This window comes from Vigna unguiculata, chromosome 4, assembly GCF_037176805.1.
Source record: "Vigna unguiculata cultivar grain cowpea cultivar isolate G323 ecotype 2 chromosome 4, ASM3717680v1, whole genome shotgun sequence".
Taxonomy (NCBI): domain Eukaryota; kingdom Viridiplantae; phylum Streptophyta; class Magnoliopsida; order Fabales; family Fabaceae; genus Vigna; species Vigna unguiculata.
The window spans coordinates 15,472,726-15,487,128 of record NC_140795.1 but is presented as its reverse complement, the minus strand read 5'-3'; positions in this window follow the sequence as shown (position 1 = coordinate 15,487,128).

Here is a 14,403-nt window from a genome sequence, read left to right as displayed (position 1 = left end):
ATTTCCATGCGTAAGAACAAAATTCCTGGTTTTGTAAGTTGTCGGTAGAAGTACAAGATGGTGGGGAAAGAAACAAAAAAGTGTGTATTTTATTATTATCACGATTTTTTTTCTTGTCATTTTAATCATTCTTATGTAATTAAGTTTGTTTCTTGTGTAGGTACCCATAGTTATGAGTTCACCTCTTTTGTCGTAGTCTTTTAATTTCTAAATAAAATGAAAAGTAAGTTGATTTATGGAGTTTGAGGGGACTGTTGAGATGATTCAAATACATGCATATACCTACTTATTATATTTTTGGTGAAGAGTTAAAATGAATATTGATTTTGGTTAGAAACTCACATTGTTTCTTTGCACAATACTTTTGTTGTTGATGTATTTAATATGCAAAGTTGTATCGTTTTTTCCCTTTACTTTTGACACTTTTTATAAAATTGAAAACAATGACAAACATTATTTGTTTTTATCCTATATTTGTCTTTATCTTATATATAATTTGTTTCTTTAGATAATATGTAGCATCTGCTCAATATTTATCCCCCTTTCTTTTAATATCATTTAACCATTTTTATCCTTAACTAAATTATTAATTTTATTCTCATATTGAAATATCAAATACGAAATCAAGATACAATCTATTCTATGTTTTTCTTATGTAATATAGAATATCTCAATTCCAAAGAAATGATAAAATTAACAATATTGTTCTAATTGATATTACATATTTCAAAATTTTAGGTAATTTACTCACCTAATATCACACACACACACACACACACACACACACACACACACACACACATATATATATATATATATATATATATATATATACATATGCATATAACAGTTTTTGAAGTCTAACGCATGTTATAGGTATAATGGTGAACCGTACATCCTCAACCATTTTAACCACTTCATGTTGTCGTTATCATCCTCATCACAGGAATCCTCAATTTCACAATCCACATGGAGAAAAAAATAAACATTATTTACCAAATTGTGATCATGAATCATTATTACTCTAAAGATGACCGTGTGAATTGTGTCATTGAGGATTTCTGAGATGAGAATGATTACGAAAATATCAAGTGCAAAATTAGTTAAGGATTGAAATGTAAATCATTAATGCCTATAACATTGTTTTAGATATATTGGTAAAGGTCATGACAATGAACTAGTTTAAAAGAAGACAAAAAGTTTTACATGTATGTAAGTTGTGTGGATTTTTCAAATTAGGAACTTATACTTGTTGAAGTAGAATATTTCATGAATCCTTACAATCTGGAAAAGGAGATTCTAGTAAGTGAATTTGGGAGCGTAGGAAAGAGAAATAAAACATCTTAGTTGGAAAGACATTCATAAGGACTATATTACTGGCACAATACCCATAGTTATGAGTTCACCTCTTCTCTAGTAGCTTTTTTTTTTTAAAATAAAATGAAAAGTATGATGATTGATGGAGTTTGAGGTGATTGTTGAGATGACTCAAATACATACATATAACTTCCTATTATATTTTCAGTTATGAATTAAAATGGATATCGATTTTGGTTACAAGCTCACATTCTTTCTTTGCACAATATTTTTGTTGTTGATGTATTTAATATGCAAAGTTGTATCCTTTTTAGCCTCTATTTTTGGCACTCTTTATTAAATTGAAAACAATGTAAGACATTATTGGTCTTTATCATGTTTATAATCTGATTTTTGAGGTAATATGTGCTCAATATTTATCACCCTTTCTTTTAATCACATTTAGACCATTTTATCCTCAACTAAATTATTATTTTTATTCTCATATTAAAATATTAAATATCAATCACGAAATCAAGATACAATCATTATTTTATGTTTTTTTTAATTTTATGTAATATAGAATATCTCAATAACAAAGAAATAATGATAATTAATACTAATATTAAATTTTAGCTAAGTTACTCACCTAATATAATATATATATATATATATATATATATATATATATATATATATATATAACTTTGGATATAACATTTTTTAAAGTCCAGCACATGTTATAGGCATAATGGTGATCGCACATGCTCAACCTTTTTCACCACTATCATCCTCATCACAAGAATCCTCAATTTCATAATCTACATGAGAAAAAATAACCATTATTTACGAAATTGTGATTGTGATTCATTATTACTCTAAAGATGACCATGTGAATTGTGTCATTGAGGATTCTTGAGATAAGGATGATTACAAAATATCAAGTGCAAAAATAGTTAAGGATTGAAATGTAAATCATTAATGCCTATAACATTGTTTTAGATATATTGTTGAAGTATAATATTTTAGGAATACTTTTAATTTGGAAGGGAAGATTCTAGTAAGTGAATTTGGAAGCGTAGTAAAAAGAAATACAACATCTTAGTTAGAAAAATGTAAGACTCGAGAAAAATTAGAATAAAGAGAAACATATGGAAAAAGCAATGTCTTGATTTTTTTTAATTAATTATTGATCTATTTAAATTATTTATTTTATAAAATTATGATATATGGAATAATTAATTAAGTGATTTAAGTTATTTTTTATTTATTTTAATTATTTTATTTAAATATGAAATATGGAATGTATGTGCGTATAAAGTAATAGTGTGTAGTGTGTTGTGGCTAAGCATATAACTTAATGGTTGTTGTATGTATGATGTGTGTAAGGACGTAGGTTCGAACTTGGTCACTTTGAAAGTGTTTGTTTTCACTTGTTTTATGATTTTTTTTTTTCTCTCCTCATTATGTTTGTGAATCACGTGCCCTTTTAGTTGCTTTCTTTCTTTCTCTTTTTTTTTTTTCTTCAGTGCAGCAGCGAACAATGATATTATTATTCACGTGATTTCTCCTCAAATAAAAGAAACAAAGATTAGTGATTGCATAGCGGGTTCCAGTTTTAATTTGGTGGTGCAGGGTGGGCGGTAGAAGGGTAGTGCAGTGTTTGCACTCTTTTGTATTATTCACAAACATGTTGCTTGATTACCATGGGTTTCATGCCATGTTGCTTTCCTTCTTTACGTTTAGGTATAGACCACATGAAACCCTTTGTTTCACTCATCAAATATAGTATTCATGTTGCTTTCACTCACAAATTGATTGGCCATGCATTTTGTAACATCCCGTCCGGATATTACTAATTTTTAATAAAATGAAGAAAATAAATAATAACGTCGCATTTAATAATACTTCATTTCCCAAAATGCGGGAAATTTAAACTTTTATAAATGCAAATGATAAAATTGAAATCCATAATTACAAAAGTGGAATAATCCAAAATAAGTCTCAAAAGAGTTTATAACTTATTTCCAATAACAGAAAATATAAATAAAGATAAAACTCCCAAGCTATCCCCTCTCTGCAGCTAAGCTTCACCAGAACCACCTGCATCAATATCATCTGCTCACGTGTATCGCGTACATGATCATCGTCAATCACAAGCAGATATGGTGAGCTTAACAGATAAAGCATATAAAATCACACACACACACACACACACACACACACACACACACACATATATATATATATATATATATATCGGCAACACATCCATCCCAAATGAATTCCATCTTTTAAATTCATACTACCTGGCCACAACCAGGTTATTCGTATTCTACATCTTCTAGTGAATACTTCAAGATGACTTGCTGCCATACCTATCGGCCACAACTGATAGAGCACGTGTAGAAACCATTGCTACAGATCATACACCGTAACGCCAGGTGGAGTTCCCAAATGCGAACATAGTTCGTAACGTCCCAAGACTACCAAACTCATCAGCAACCTACTGAGAAGGGCAATCTATCTGGACCCATCCGTACTGGCCACAACCAGCACACTCACACCGGCAACACTCGCCAACCCGAGCCACAACTCAAGCGTTCCTCGTGTTCATCCGCCATCCCGAGCCACAACTCAAGGAATACCACGTGCTTAACCCCTATCCCGAGCCACAACTCAAAGGATACGTTTCGAGCCACAACTCAAGGAACACCAGCAATCCCACCTTTGAAGCATCACCAAAAGCCTCGTAGATCACGCCTACAGAATCAACAGCATCAATACTGCTATAGTAAAATCACCTGGCGGGGGACACGTACCGCCAGGCACTGCCCGCTTCCAAACCGCCTTGAAGGTATGATGAGTCGAACCTTGGCTCACATTCAATAATTAAATTTTTGGAATTTAATATTATTTTTGCGCCTAAAATTTATATTTAGTTGCATACTATATTATGGGATATTCTTGAGTTTAATAATGCAACTGTAACTTAATTTAGGTCCCAAAGATTGTAATTAGTGAATATTTTAAGTCATAAAATAAGTCTCAAAATAAGAATTATGGAGAAAAATAGTTCTGGTACTAAATGCACCCCCAATACTCATGTTTACACCCCCTTTTTCCAATTGAATTATCTATTTCTAAAAAAGGACATTTCTAGAGCTAATTGCATCCCATGTTTTCAGGTTTACACCCCCTTCTGCAATTGGACTTCCTATTTCTTTTCTGCACCCCTTCTTTTTAGTAACTTACACCCCTAATATCACTTAAACTCTAGTCCACCAGATTGTGCCACGTGGCAATCCTCCACTTACTAAATTAACCAATTAAAACTTTCCACGTCCTCAATCCCCCACTCACTAAAATAACCACTCATAGATTGCCACATCATCAATCCTCCACTAACTCAAATCACCAATCAAAACATGCCACTTCATCACTCTCTCTCTCCTTCACACAACGAAAACCCTAACCTTAATTTCCTTCTTCTCTCTCTTCCGCACCAACCCACTCCGTAGCCACCACGATCACGTCCGGCCACCACTACACATGTCGGAAAGCAGCCGCCTATCGTGCCCTCGTCAGAAACCTCGTCACCGTTGCTACACCAGTGGTTCACGATAACTGCATCGTCTTCTCCGTGCCTCCCGAGCCACCACCGCGTCTCCTCCATCGCGCCACTATGAACCAGTCACCGCGTCTCCTCCATCATCACAAAGCTACCACCGACGCACTCACACCGGAACCACAACCCCCATTTTTGCATCATGTCAGAAACACCATTATTGCGACACTAGCGAGACCTGCAACAGCCAACGCGAGCGTTCTCACGCCCCCATCCTCTCCCCTTGAAGCCACCATGCGCGACGTTGTCAGCCATGGAAGCCACACGAAGGTCGTTTGCATGAACCAGCAAGGTCATCTTCTTCCTCGCTGCAACAAGCTCCGTCCTCCACCCGAAGCCATCATGAGTTTGCACCTGCAACAGTAGCAGTGCTTCACCAACACAAATCTCTCCTCCCTCTCACACTGCCATCATGCATACGAAGGGATGAAGCCATTCACGCATCTGCGCGCAAGTTCTAATCGTCACAAATCTACACTTGTTCGAACAAGACTGAACACCACCACACTGTCACCGTGCGCCTCGTCGAAAATGCATTCAAAGTTGTAAGACCCGTGAAATTAATTAATTAAACAATTAATTAATTAATAAATGTGAGTAAAACGAGCCTTTATGGCATTAATTGTTGGTTGGTGTGACGTGAAAAAGTGCTAGCTCATGTGGTTGAGAGTACTTTGATTATGTGTGAGGACTGTGGTTCGAGTCCTATGTATGTCAATTATGAGTTGTTATTTTATTATTAATTTTTAATAATATGTATGAGTATGGGATTGATGATGTAAACTGCTTTTGGTTGGAGGGTATCACCAAGTGTGAGTTGGCATAGTAGTTGTGCTATGGCCTTATGAGTGGAAGGTCACGGGTTCAAACCTTGGTTATTAGTTGTGATATGAATGTGAAGGGACAAAGAAAACCTAGCAGAAGGGTAAACATTAGGTGCTGAAAAATCATCCAACTAAGGGGCTTGAATAACCATTAAGCCCACACTTAAGCAAAACTTGTTTTTTTTTTTTTTGCATTAACCCACCTTGAGGCAATTATAAAAGGCAAAATTGAAGTGAAAATAGGGTTTCTGCATTTGGTTATTTTGCCTATAGTGAGGAGAGCGAAATTTGAGAGTGAGAGACTGAATTGAGAGTGCGAGGACTGAGTGAGAGAGAGAGAAAGAGGTGGAAGCAAAGAATTTGGTACACCAAGGAATCCCTAGTCTCTTCGCAAATTCAATCAAGAATTCAGGTTAGGGGGGTTGTCCTTATGCGATTAAGTTGCTTCACATGTGTTATGGTTTTTGGGTCTGTGTTGTTCAATATATTACTGGTTGGCACGAAATTCGTGTATGTTGTTGGGAATTGGATGTGTAATTGATTGATGTTGTGCCAATAATTTTGCAAAGCATGATATTATTGGTAATGAGGGTTTTTGGTAATGAATGGAGGTGGATATTTAGGTTTTGTATTTTGTGTGGATTGAATGAGTATAAAACATGCTTCTGGATTTGATGTGCCATTTCATTGTATCGATCGTGTTTTAGAAGTGTCTTGGTATTGGTTTTGGTGAATTGAGAGTGTGTACAGAGGCAAAACCCTGCAAGTCTCGCCCAAGCGAGTCCATCTCGCCTAAGAGAGAATTGCAGAGCTACGCTTCTGGTTTAGAGGTCTTGTAGCTCGTCTAGGCGAGTTGTTTTAGTGTTGAGCGAGTGATACCCTCGCTTAGGCCTAAGCGAGAAGGCGATGAGATCAGGTATGTTGAGCACGATTTTCTGCCCAGGCGAGGGAGTTTGGAGGTTTGAGCGAACTAGGGTCTCGCTCAGGCGAGAAGGTCTCGCCTAAGCGAGATATCAGGATTAGTTGTGATGTTTTGTTGAAACCTCGTCTAGGCGAGGTCTGTGTGTTGTTTTGGGCGAAGGTGTGACTCGTCCAGGCAAGAGGATCTCGCCTAAGCGAGATAACGTGGTGTGGTCATTGTTTTAAGCTCGCTCAGGCGAGGTGGGTTAGCCTAGGCGAGGCTGAGGGCTTAGCTCGGGCGAGAAGTCCCTAGCTTAAGCGAGTTTATGCGAATTACTATGTTTCTACATGCTTGTGAGTGTGTTTTGGCTGTTTATATGAAGGTTAGGTTGTATATGAATGTGGTGTGGTGTTTGGGCTTGAAGGACTAAGTCCAATAGGGGTCTGGGATGTGCTTAGTGGTTGGACACATGATGGGCAAGGAACTAGTTGAGTTCCCGTCGGCTACTAATGGGCGAGGAGTCCTTAGTATGGTGATTGCATGTGTCGGGCGCACGATGGGCAAGGAACTGTTATGTTCCCGTCGGCTACTATTGGGCGAGGAGTCCATAGTATGGTGATTGCGTGCATGCCAAGGTCCAAGTTATGAGACTTAGATGTTTTTACTACAGGCGATGAGTCTGTAGGGCAAGACTATGAGCGGGATAGGCTCATAGGGTTGGACCACGAATGAGTTAGTTTCGTGGAAGCACAGTGAAGTCCCAAGATCTAGTTCATGCATATGACTCATGAAGGACTATGAGGTCATGGTTGGGTGTTTTGAAAAGTATGAGAATTGTAGTAATGCTATTTTTGGGTTGGGAAAACATGTTTATTTCTTATATCTGTTTATATTTTTATTGTGCATAGCTCACCCTTTCTGTGTGTGTGTGGCGATGATCGGATAACTTGTTATCCGGGAGCAGATGACGTGACAGGTGGGCCAGGAGATGCTTAGACCGGAGCGAAGGCTAGCAGTGGATGTTTTTGTATATACATATATTCTATGTTTTATCATTTTAGCTTTGAGAATATCATGTAAATCTGGCGGGAGCCATTGACTTTTATTTCAGTTTTATGAAATTATGGACTCCTGGTTTTATAGCTTATTACATATTAAAGTTTTAAATTTCCCTTGTTTTGGGAAATAGTTTTATTCAATGCGGTATTTATTGTATTTCAAATTTTATTTATTTAATATCAGTAATATTCCTTAGGGATGTTACAGAAGTCATCGCGAATCATCTACGGTAGTCTGATCTGTCCTCCTCGCAGCGGCCGTCAACCATGGAAGAAACATACATGGGAAACTCTAATTCTGGAGAGAGAAAGTGTACCGCCACATGTCCGCTTCTCAATGGGCGGCCGTATGAGTCAAACTGGTCAACCAGCCAACTCTGGCAAGGCTTGGTCATAGTTGGTTAAACAGACTATCTTTACACTATTTTTGGCAGGTGGTTCCTTTGCAGGAACCCTAAATGGCCTAGCACGGAAAAGATAGTATGGCAGCAGTTCACCACCAACCAGACTAATTCTGAAAAATTTTCCAGTATCACAAACTTTAAAAAATAGAATATACAATTCATACATAATCATACCATACTTAGCATGTCAATCAGACTTAAAATAGTCAACACATGAAATTACCCTATTTTAGCATGCCAATCACATTTAGAATAAGTTTAACATGTAAGGTACTCCAATTATCATACCAATCAAAATTAAACATAAACTTAATTCGTAAAGCTCCCCTAACCTGGTTTTCCTTTGCTTAAAGCTTTGACAATTGAAAAGTTCTCCCCACTCTCTAATTTTCGTGCTTTGTTCTCTCACCTCAATAACAGCCTTGCAAAACCTTTCTCCCAGCCTAAATTTTACCTTTTTAATAGTGCCTTAATGTGAGTTAATGACATAAAACGAAAATCCAATTAAATTATGGTTAATGTCCTTTAATTGGTTGTCTTATGATGGTTTTCTAGCCCTCCTTGGCTGCTAGGGTTTTCCTCTACCCTTTCATATTCAATCCAAAACCAAAAATAGCAAAAATAAAGGTTTAATTTAGGTTCTCCAAGGTTTGAACCCACAACCATACAAATGCCAAGTCAATGTCAAACCATCATGTCAATTCATGTTTCTTGCTCACTAATACAATTCAAGCATTATATCATAAGAAACGTGATCAATCATATTATTAAAACAATAGTAATTAAATAACACATAAATAATTGGCATATACAAACTTGAACCCAAGTCTCACACAATTAAAGTACTCTCAACCACCTGAGCTAGTACTTTTTCACATCATATTAATCAGAATTTAATGTCATAAATGCTCTTCTTAACCGCATTTATTAAATATTTATTTATTTAATTAATTAAATTCTACGGGTCTTACACATTTAATGGGTCAAAACCCTTATTCATTGATAGGATGTATAGCATTGATGTAGGACCCTACTTGTTAAAGGTGCAAATTATTTTTGCATGGTAATAGAGTGCTAGGGTGCTTTCTAGTTTTGTTTCATTGGTTCAACGTCGCAGCTTTGTTATTTTTTTACCACATATAAATATACTTTTCTCCTTCTTAAAAGTCATTTAGGTGCATATCACATAAGAGCATTGCTATATATTTTGGTTTCTTTTCTTAAACAAATCTTACCACATATGATTTTGGCTTTATGCTTCTTTACATGAATTCCTTTTCTCTTTCCTTAGTTATTGTCTCTTCTTTTGGTTCATAGTCACATTAGTTTACGTGCAGTACTTTTCTTCCTTTGTATATTATTTTAATTTCACATTAAGGGTGGGGTAGAGAGGTTGTTGGGGTTTCTCCTTCTATTTTTGGTTGGAAGAAAAGTCACACAACATATAATGATTTTTTTCCTTCTTTCAGCACTTGGTGCAATGTAAAAGTATTAGGGTGTAGTACTTGCTTATTTGTGATGGGACATCCATACGTTATGAGCTTCTAGGAGTAATTTCACATGCCTTTTATTCAATACTTTGTGTTCATGTTTGGGTACAAACCCAACATAAATAGAAGATTCATCTAGCTTGACTTGTTAGCCAAACTTTAGTTGTGAGCGTTGCAACATGTTGCTCCTCTTTAATTCATACACGCAAGGTCCATGGGTTTCCTCTTTTAGCTATCTCTCGGTGTTTGGTTCATTGGTGTTTGATAGGACGTTTGGCATTTAACGTGGATGTTCTTTACTTTGGCTTTTTGTAGTAAATGTTTTGATGCATGATAGTATTAAATAATACCATTGTATTATTTGATTATCTTTACTTACACATGTGACATATGAATTTGGTTTTTGTTATAGAACTTTATTTTTCAAGCATGATGTGGTGGTGTGTATTTTGTTGGCAATTTGTAATTCTCATGTGTTGCATATTGGGAGTGTTTTGCCTTGCTTGAAGAATCTTGGTGGAATTAAATGTTGTGTGAGGTTTTCCGTACCTAGAGACCCAGTTATGACTTTTTCGCCTGTGTGAAGCAGTGGAAAGGGATCCTTTTTGCCTGTGTGAAGCAGTGGTAGAAGATTGATCTGAGTGTTGTACTCTCTCGCCTGTGCGAAGCAGTGGGGAGAGGAAAGATGTTTCGCCTTATTTCGGCTCGTTACGAGTATAGTGTCCGGTGTACGATGCATCGACGTTTTCACTCATAATTCCTTGAGAAATAAGGGAGACAGTCTGGCTGCGACAGCAGTACACATCGAACCGTCTATTTCTAGGAAACTAGATGTTGTTGTGGGGTAAAAGGCCATAGAAAACCAAAGCTTGATTGTGATTAATATGTTTAAGGATTTTAGATGAATGTGAACAGTCTATTGGTTCGACATGGTTGTTTGGATGTTGGAGGTTGTGTGTTCAAAATAAAGTTTGATTATGATCATAATGCTTATGTGTTACTTGAATGAGATGTTGAGTATTAATTGCCATGTTTTATTTACGAATTTCTTTCATATATCATTGTTTATGGTTAGCTTACCCCTATTTGTTTGTTTATGTGTTTGTTGTGTGTGATGATCGTATAAAGTGTGTGTTATACAGGAGCAGATGATAATGCAGATGATTTTGGCATGGAGTAGATCGATGAGAGGCTAGGGTGAACTCGGAAGTTTTTATAATTTATTTAGTTGTTTTAAATCAGATACTAGAAACTATGTAATTTTCTTTTGTTCGCAATTGTTATTGGAATTTTTTTGACAAATTGACATTTTGAACTATGTAATTTAAATCAAATTAAAAGTTTTTTTATTAGTACACTTTCAATGATAATCCTTTTCTGCTTAACACGGTAATTTTCTAACTTTTCATGACATACCAAAATTGGAGTGTTACATGTAACATTAAAAAGGACTATATTACTGGCATGGTAAAGTTGATTCATGTCTAGTATACTTTTTTGTAAGTATTTTACTTGTAAAACTTTATGTAACGTAATATGTCTTCAAATTTGGTTTTGTTACTAGTCCACATGATAAAGTAAAATATTTTTTTTCTTGAATTGATTGAACAAACAAAAGCACGTACTAATATATAACTTGTGTATGAAGTTAAGGCAATGTAAACATGAATTGAAATGTAAAATAAGGGTGGGTAAGTGATAAGTGTCTAGAATACCTTAATTTCCACATAAATTTGACACTTATAATGCATTAATTGATTATATTCTGTAAGTAAATAACCCCTTTTAGCTCAAGTAACATAATGAGGTATGAAGAATTAGAATTTTCATTGATAATTATTTAAGAAAAGTTTGGATTTTTGTTCTTAACCACAATAATGTTGTCGTTCCCACTTGTAAAAAGTGGAAAGTGGTTATAAAAAATTAAACTAGGAAAAATATTTAGCATATTCGAACTGACAATGTTTAGAGTTTTGTGAAGGTCAATTTAAAGATAGCTTAAGAAAAACGATTTTGTAGAAGATATGAATAGAACTATTTTAAAGAGAGCTCGTTGCATGCCTTCTAATGTTGGGTTGTCAAAAGAATTCTAGCTAAAGCAATCTATATGGATTCTTTGTCGGTGCATAGTAGATTGTTGATATGGGTGAGAAAATGGAGTCTCTTAACAAGAACCAAACTTGGTAACTAGTGAAACCTCCAAAATGTTGGTTGTAAATAGTAGGGGTGGGCATGGATTGGATTTTTAATGATCCAATCCACATCTATTTTAGATCCAAATAATTGGATTAGATTTTTGACCCAAATACATAATTTTAGCAAAAGTAGTTTGGATTTTTTTAAAATCCAGATCCAAATATTTGGATCAAGATTTAAATCCAATTCAAATATTTGGATCAAGTTCAAAATCCAGAATTCATTTTTTATAAAAGAAATTTAAATTAAATTTTTTAAAACTTGTGTCATTTAGGCCCGGATGACCCGGATGGACCCGACGACCCGGACGACCCATATGGGCTCGACAACCCAAATGGGTTCGATGACCCGGACGAGCCTGACAAATCGGACGGGCCCGACAACACGAACAAGCTCAACGACGCGAACGGGCTGAACGACCCGAATGGGTCTGACAACTCGGATGGGCCAGACAGGCCAGACGACCCGGATAGACCCATCCAAACAGTCGGGCCAAATCAGGTAGTCGGGCACGTTCGAGTCGTGGGGCCCATCTGGGTCGTCGGGTACGTCAAGGTCGTCAGGCCCGTTCGGGTAATCGGATCGATCCGGGTCGTCGGGCATGTCAAGGTCGTCAGGCCCGTTTGGGTCGTCGGGCCCGTCTGGGTCGTAGGGAGCGTTTGGGTCGTAATGCCCGTCTGGGTCTTCGTTTCGTCTTGTCATCCAGGTCGTAAGGCCCGTGTAGGTTTTCAGGCTCGTCCGGGTCGTCGGGCCCGTCCGGGTCATCAGGCCTGTCCGGGTCGCCGGGCCCATCTAGGTCGTCCGCCCCATTCAGATCTTTGGGCCTGTTCGGTTCGTCGGGCCCGTTCGGGTCTTTGGGCCTGCCTGACCCATTCGGGTCTTTGGGCTACCTTACCTGTTTTCGTCAGTGGTCCCGCCTGGTCCGTTCGAGTCTTTGGGTCCGCCTGACCCGTTCGGGTCTTTGGGCCTTCCTGACCCGTTCGGGTCTTCAAGCCCGCTTGACCCGTTTAGGTCATCGAGCCTGCTTGGCCCGTTCGGATCTTCGAACTTGCTTGGCCTGTTCGGGTCTTCAGGCCCACCTGGCTCATTTGGTCATTGGGCCCGCCTGCCCCGTTCGGGTCATCGGGTTCACTCGAATTTTCTGGATCGTTGGGCCCATTCGGGTCATTAGGCCCGCCTAGCCCGTTCATATCTTTAGGCTCGCCCAACCTCTTATGGTCGTCGGGCCTGCCCGATCCGTATAGGTCGTCGAGCAAGGTCCATCCAAGTCTGAATTTAGCATAGTCCATCTCAACCTTTAGTCTAACCCAACTAAAAATTTAAATTGAAAATTTGGATTGGATTTTTTGGATTATCCACATTTAAAAATCTTGATTTATAAAATGTATATCCAATCCATAAGATATATAAAATGTATATTAGATTGAAATCCAGATCCATTAAATGGATTTTAAATGGATTGAATTTTTAATAAAATGGATTATAAATGGATTGGATTGGAGCAAAAGTGGATTGGATCAAGAAAATTAGATTTTTTGCCCACCCCTAGTAAATAGTCTTTAAGAAGAATAAAGAATGGTCACCTAGAGTTGAAGCAATTGGATACTAGGACCATTTAGTTGTAAGAAGGTGTTAGTCAAAAGGAAAGGAATTGACTACAATCAATATTGTTTTTCTTACAAATGTGGCTCATTTTTTTTGTTAATTATGGATATGGGTTCATTTTTTTTTTTAATTATGGATGAAGTTAATTAAGTTGTGCTAAAGTGATACAACTTTATTTGAAAGAAGTCGTGCTCATTATGGACAACCCATGCAACTGAAGTCATATACCAATAGCACAACTTGTGTATACATGATGAAGTCATGAATGTTAAACATGACTTCAACGGTAGTTGTCACTAAAAATATTATAAGTTATTGGTGTGATTAAATTTGATTTTGTTAAAAGCCTTTTAACAATATATTTGTACATCGATATTTTAAGTTATCCTTATTTTATTAAATTTTAATATTTTTAAAATGTTGTAACTCATGTATCCAAAAATAAATAGAGATGTATATCTAACTTAATCTATAGTAATACTTCCTTATTAGCATTGTTATTATTATTTTAATTTTTATCAACTTTGATATATGTCATATAAAAAAATTTATTAAAAAAACATGGGAAATCAAACTAAATCCATGTTAGAAAACATACAAAACAAACTCTTTTCCAAGGAACAACATAATCTGAAATCAACGGATTTGAAACCTATAACAAAAAATAAACTTTAAATTAATAACAACAAGGAATTTCTACCTACAAATCTCATTGTTAATTTTAATTAAGTCACAAAAACTTGGTTAATAATTTATATTTTATAAGTCATTATTAATAATAAAATATCAATTACTTTTGTTTATATTCAATACTTAAATATGAATAAATAATTTTTTTATTTAGTTATAATATAAATATTACAAAAATAAATGAAGTGTTTCATTTATCATAAGATGTCAAACTAATTCTTATATCATGAATTCATTATATGCTTGCAAAAATATAACATTTTGAAATTTAGAATCTTTTTAAAAAATCATATACGATCATTCCAACTTAT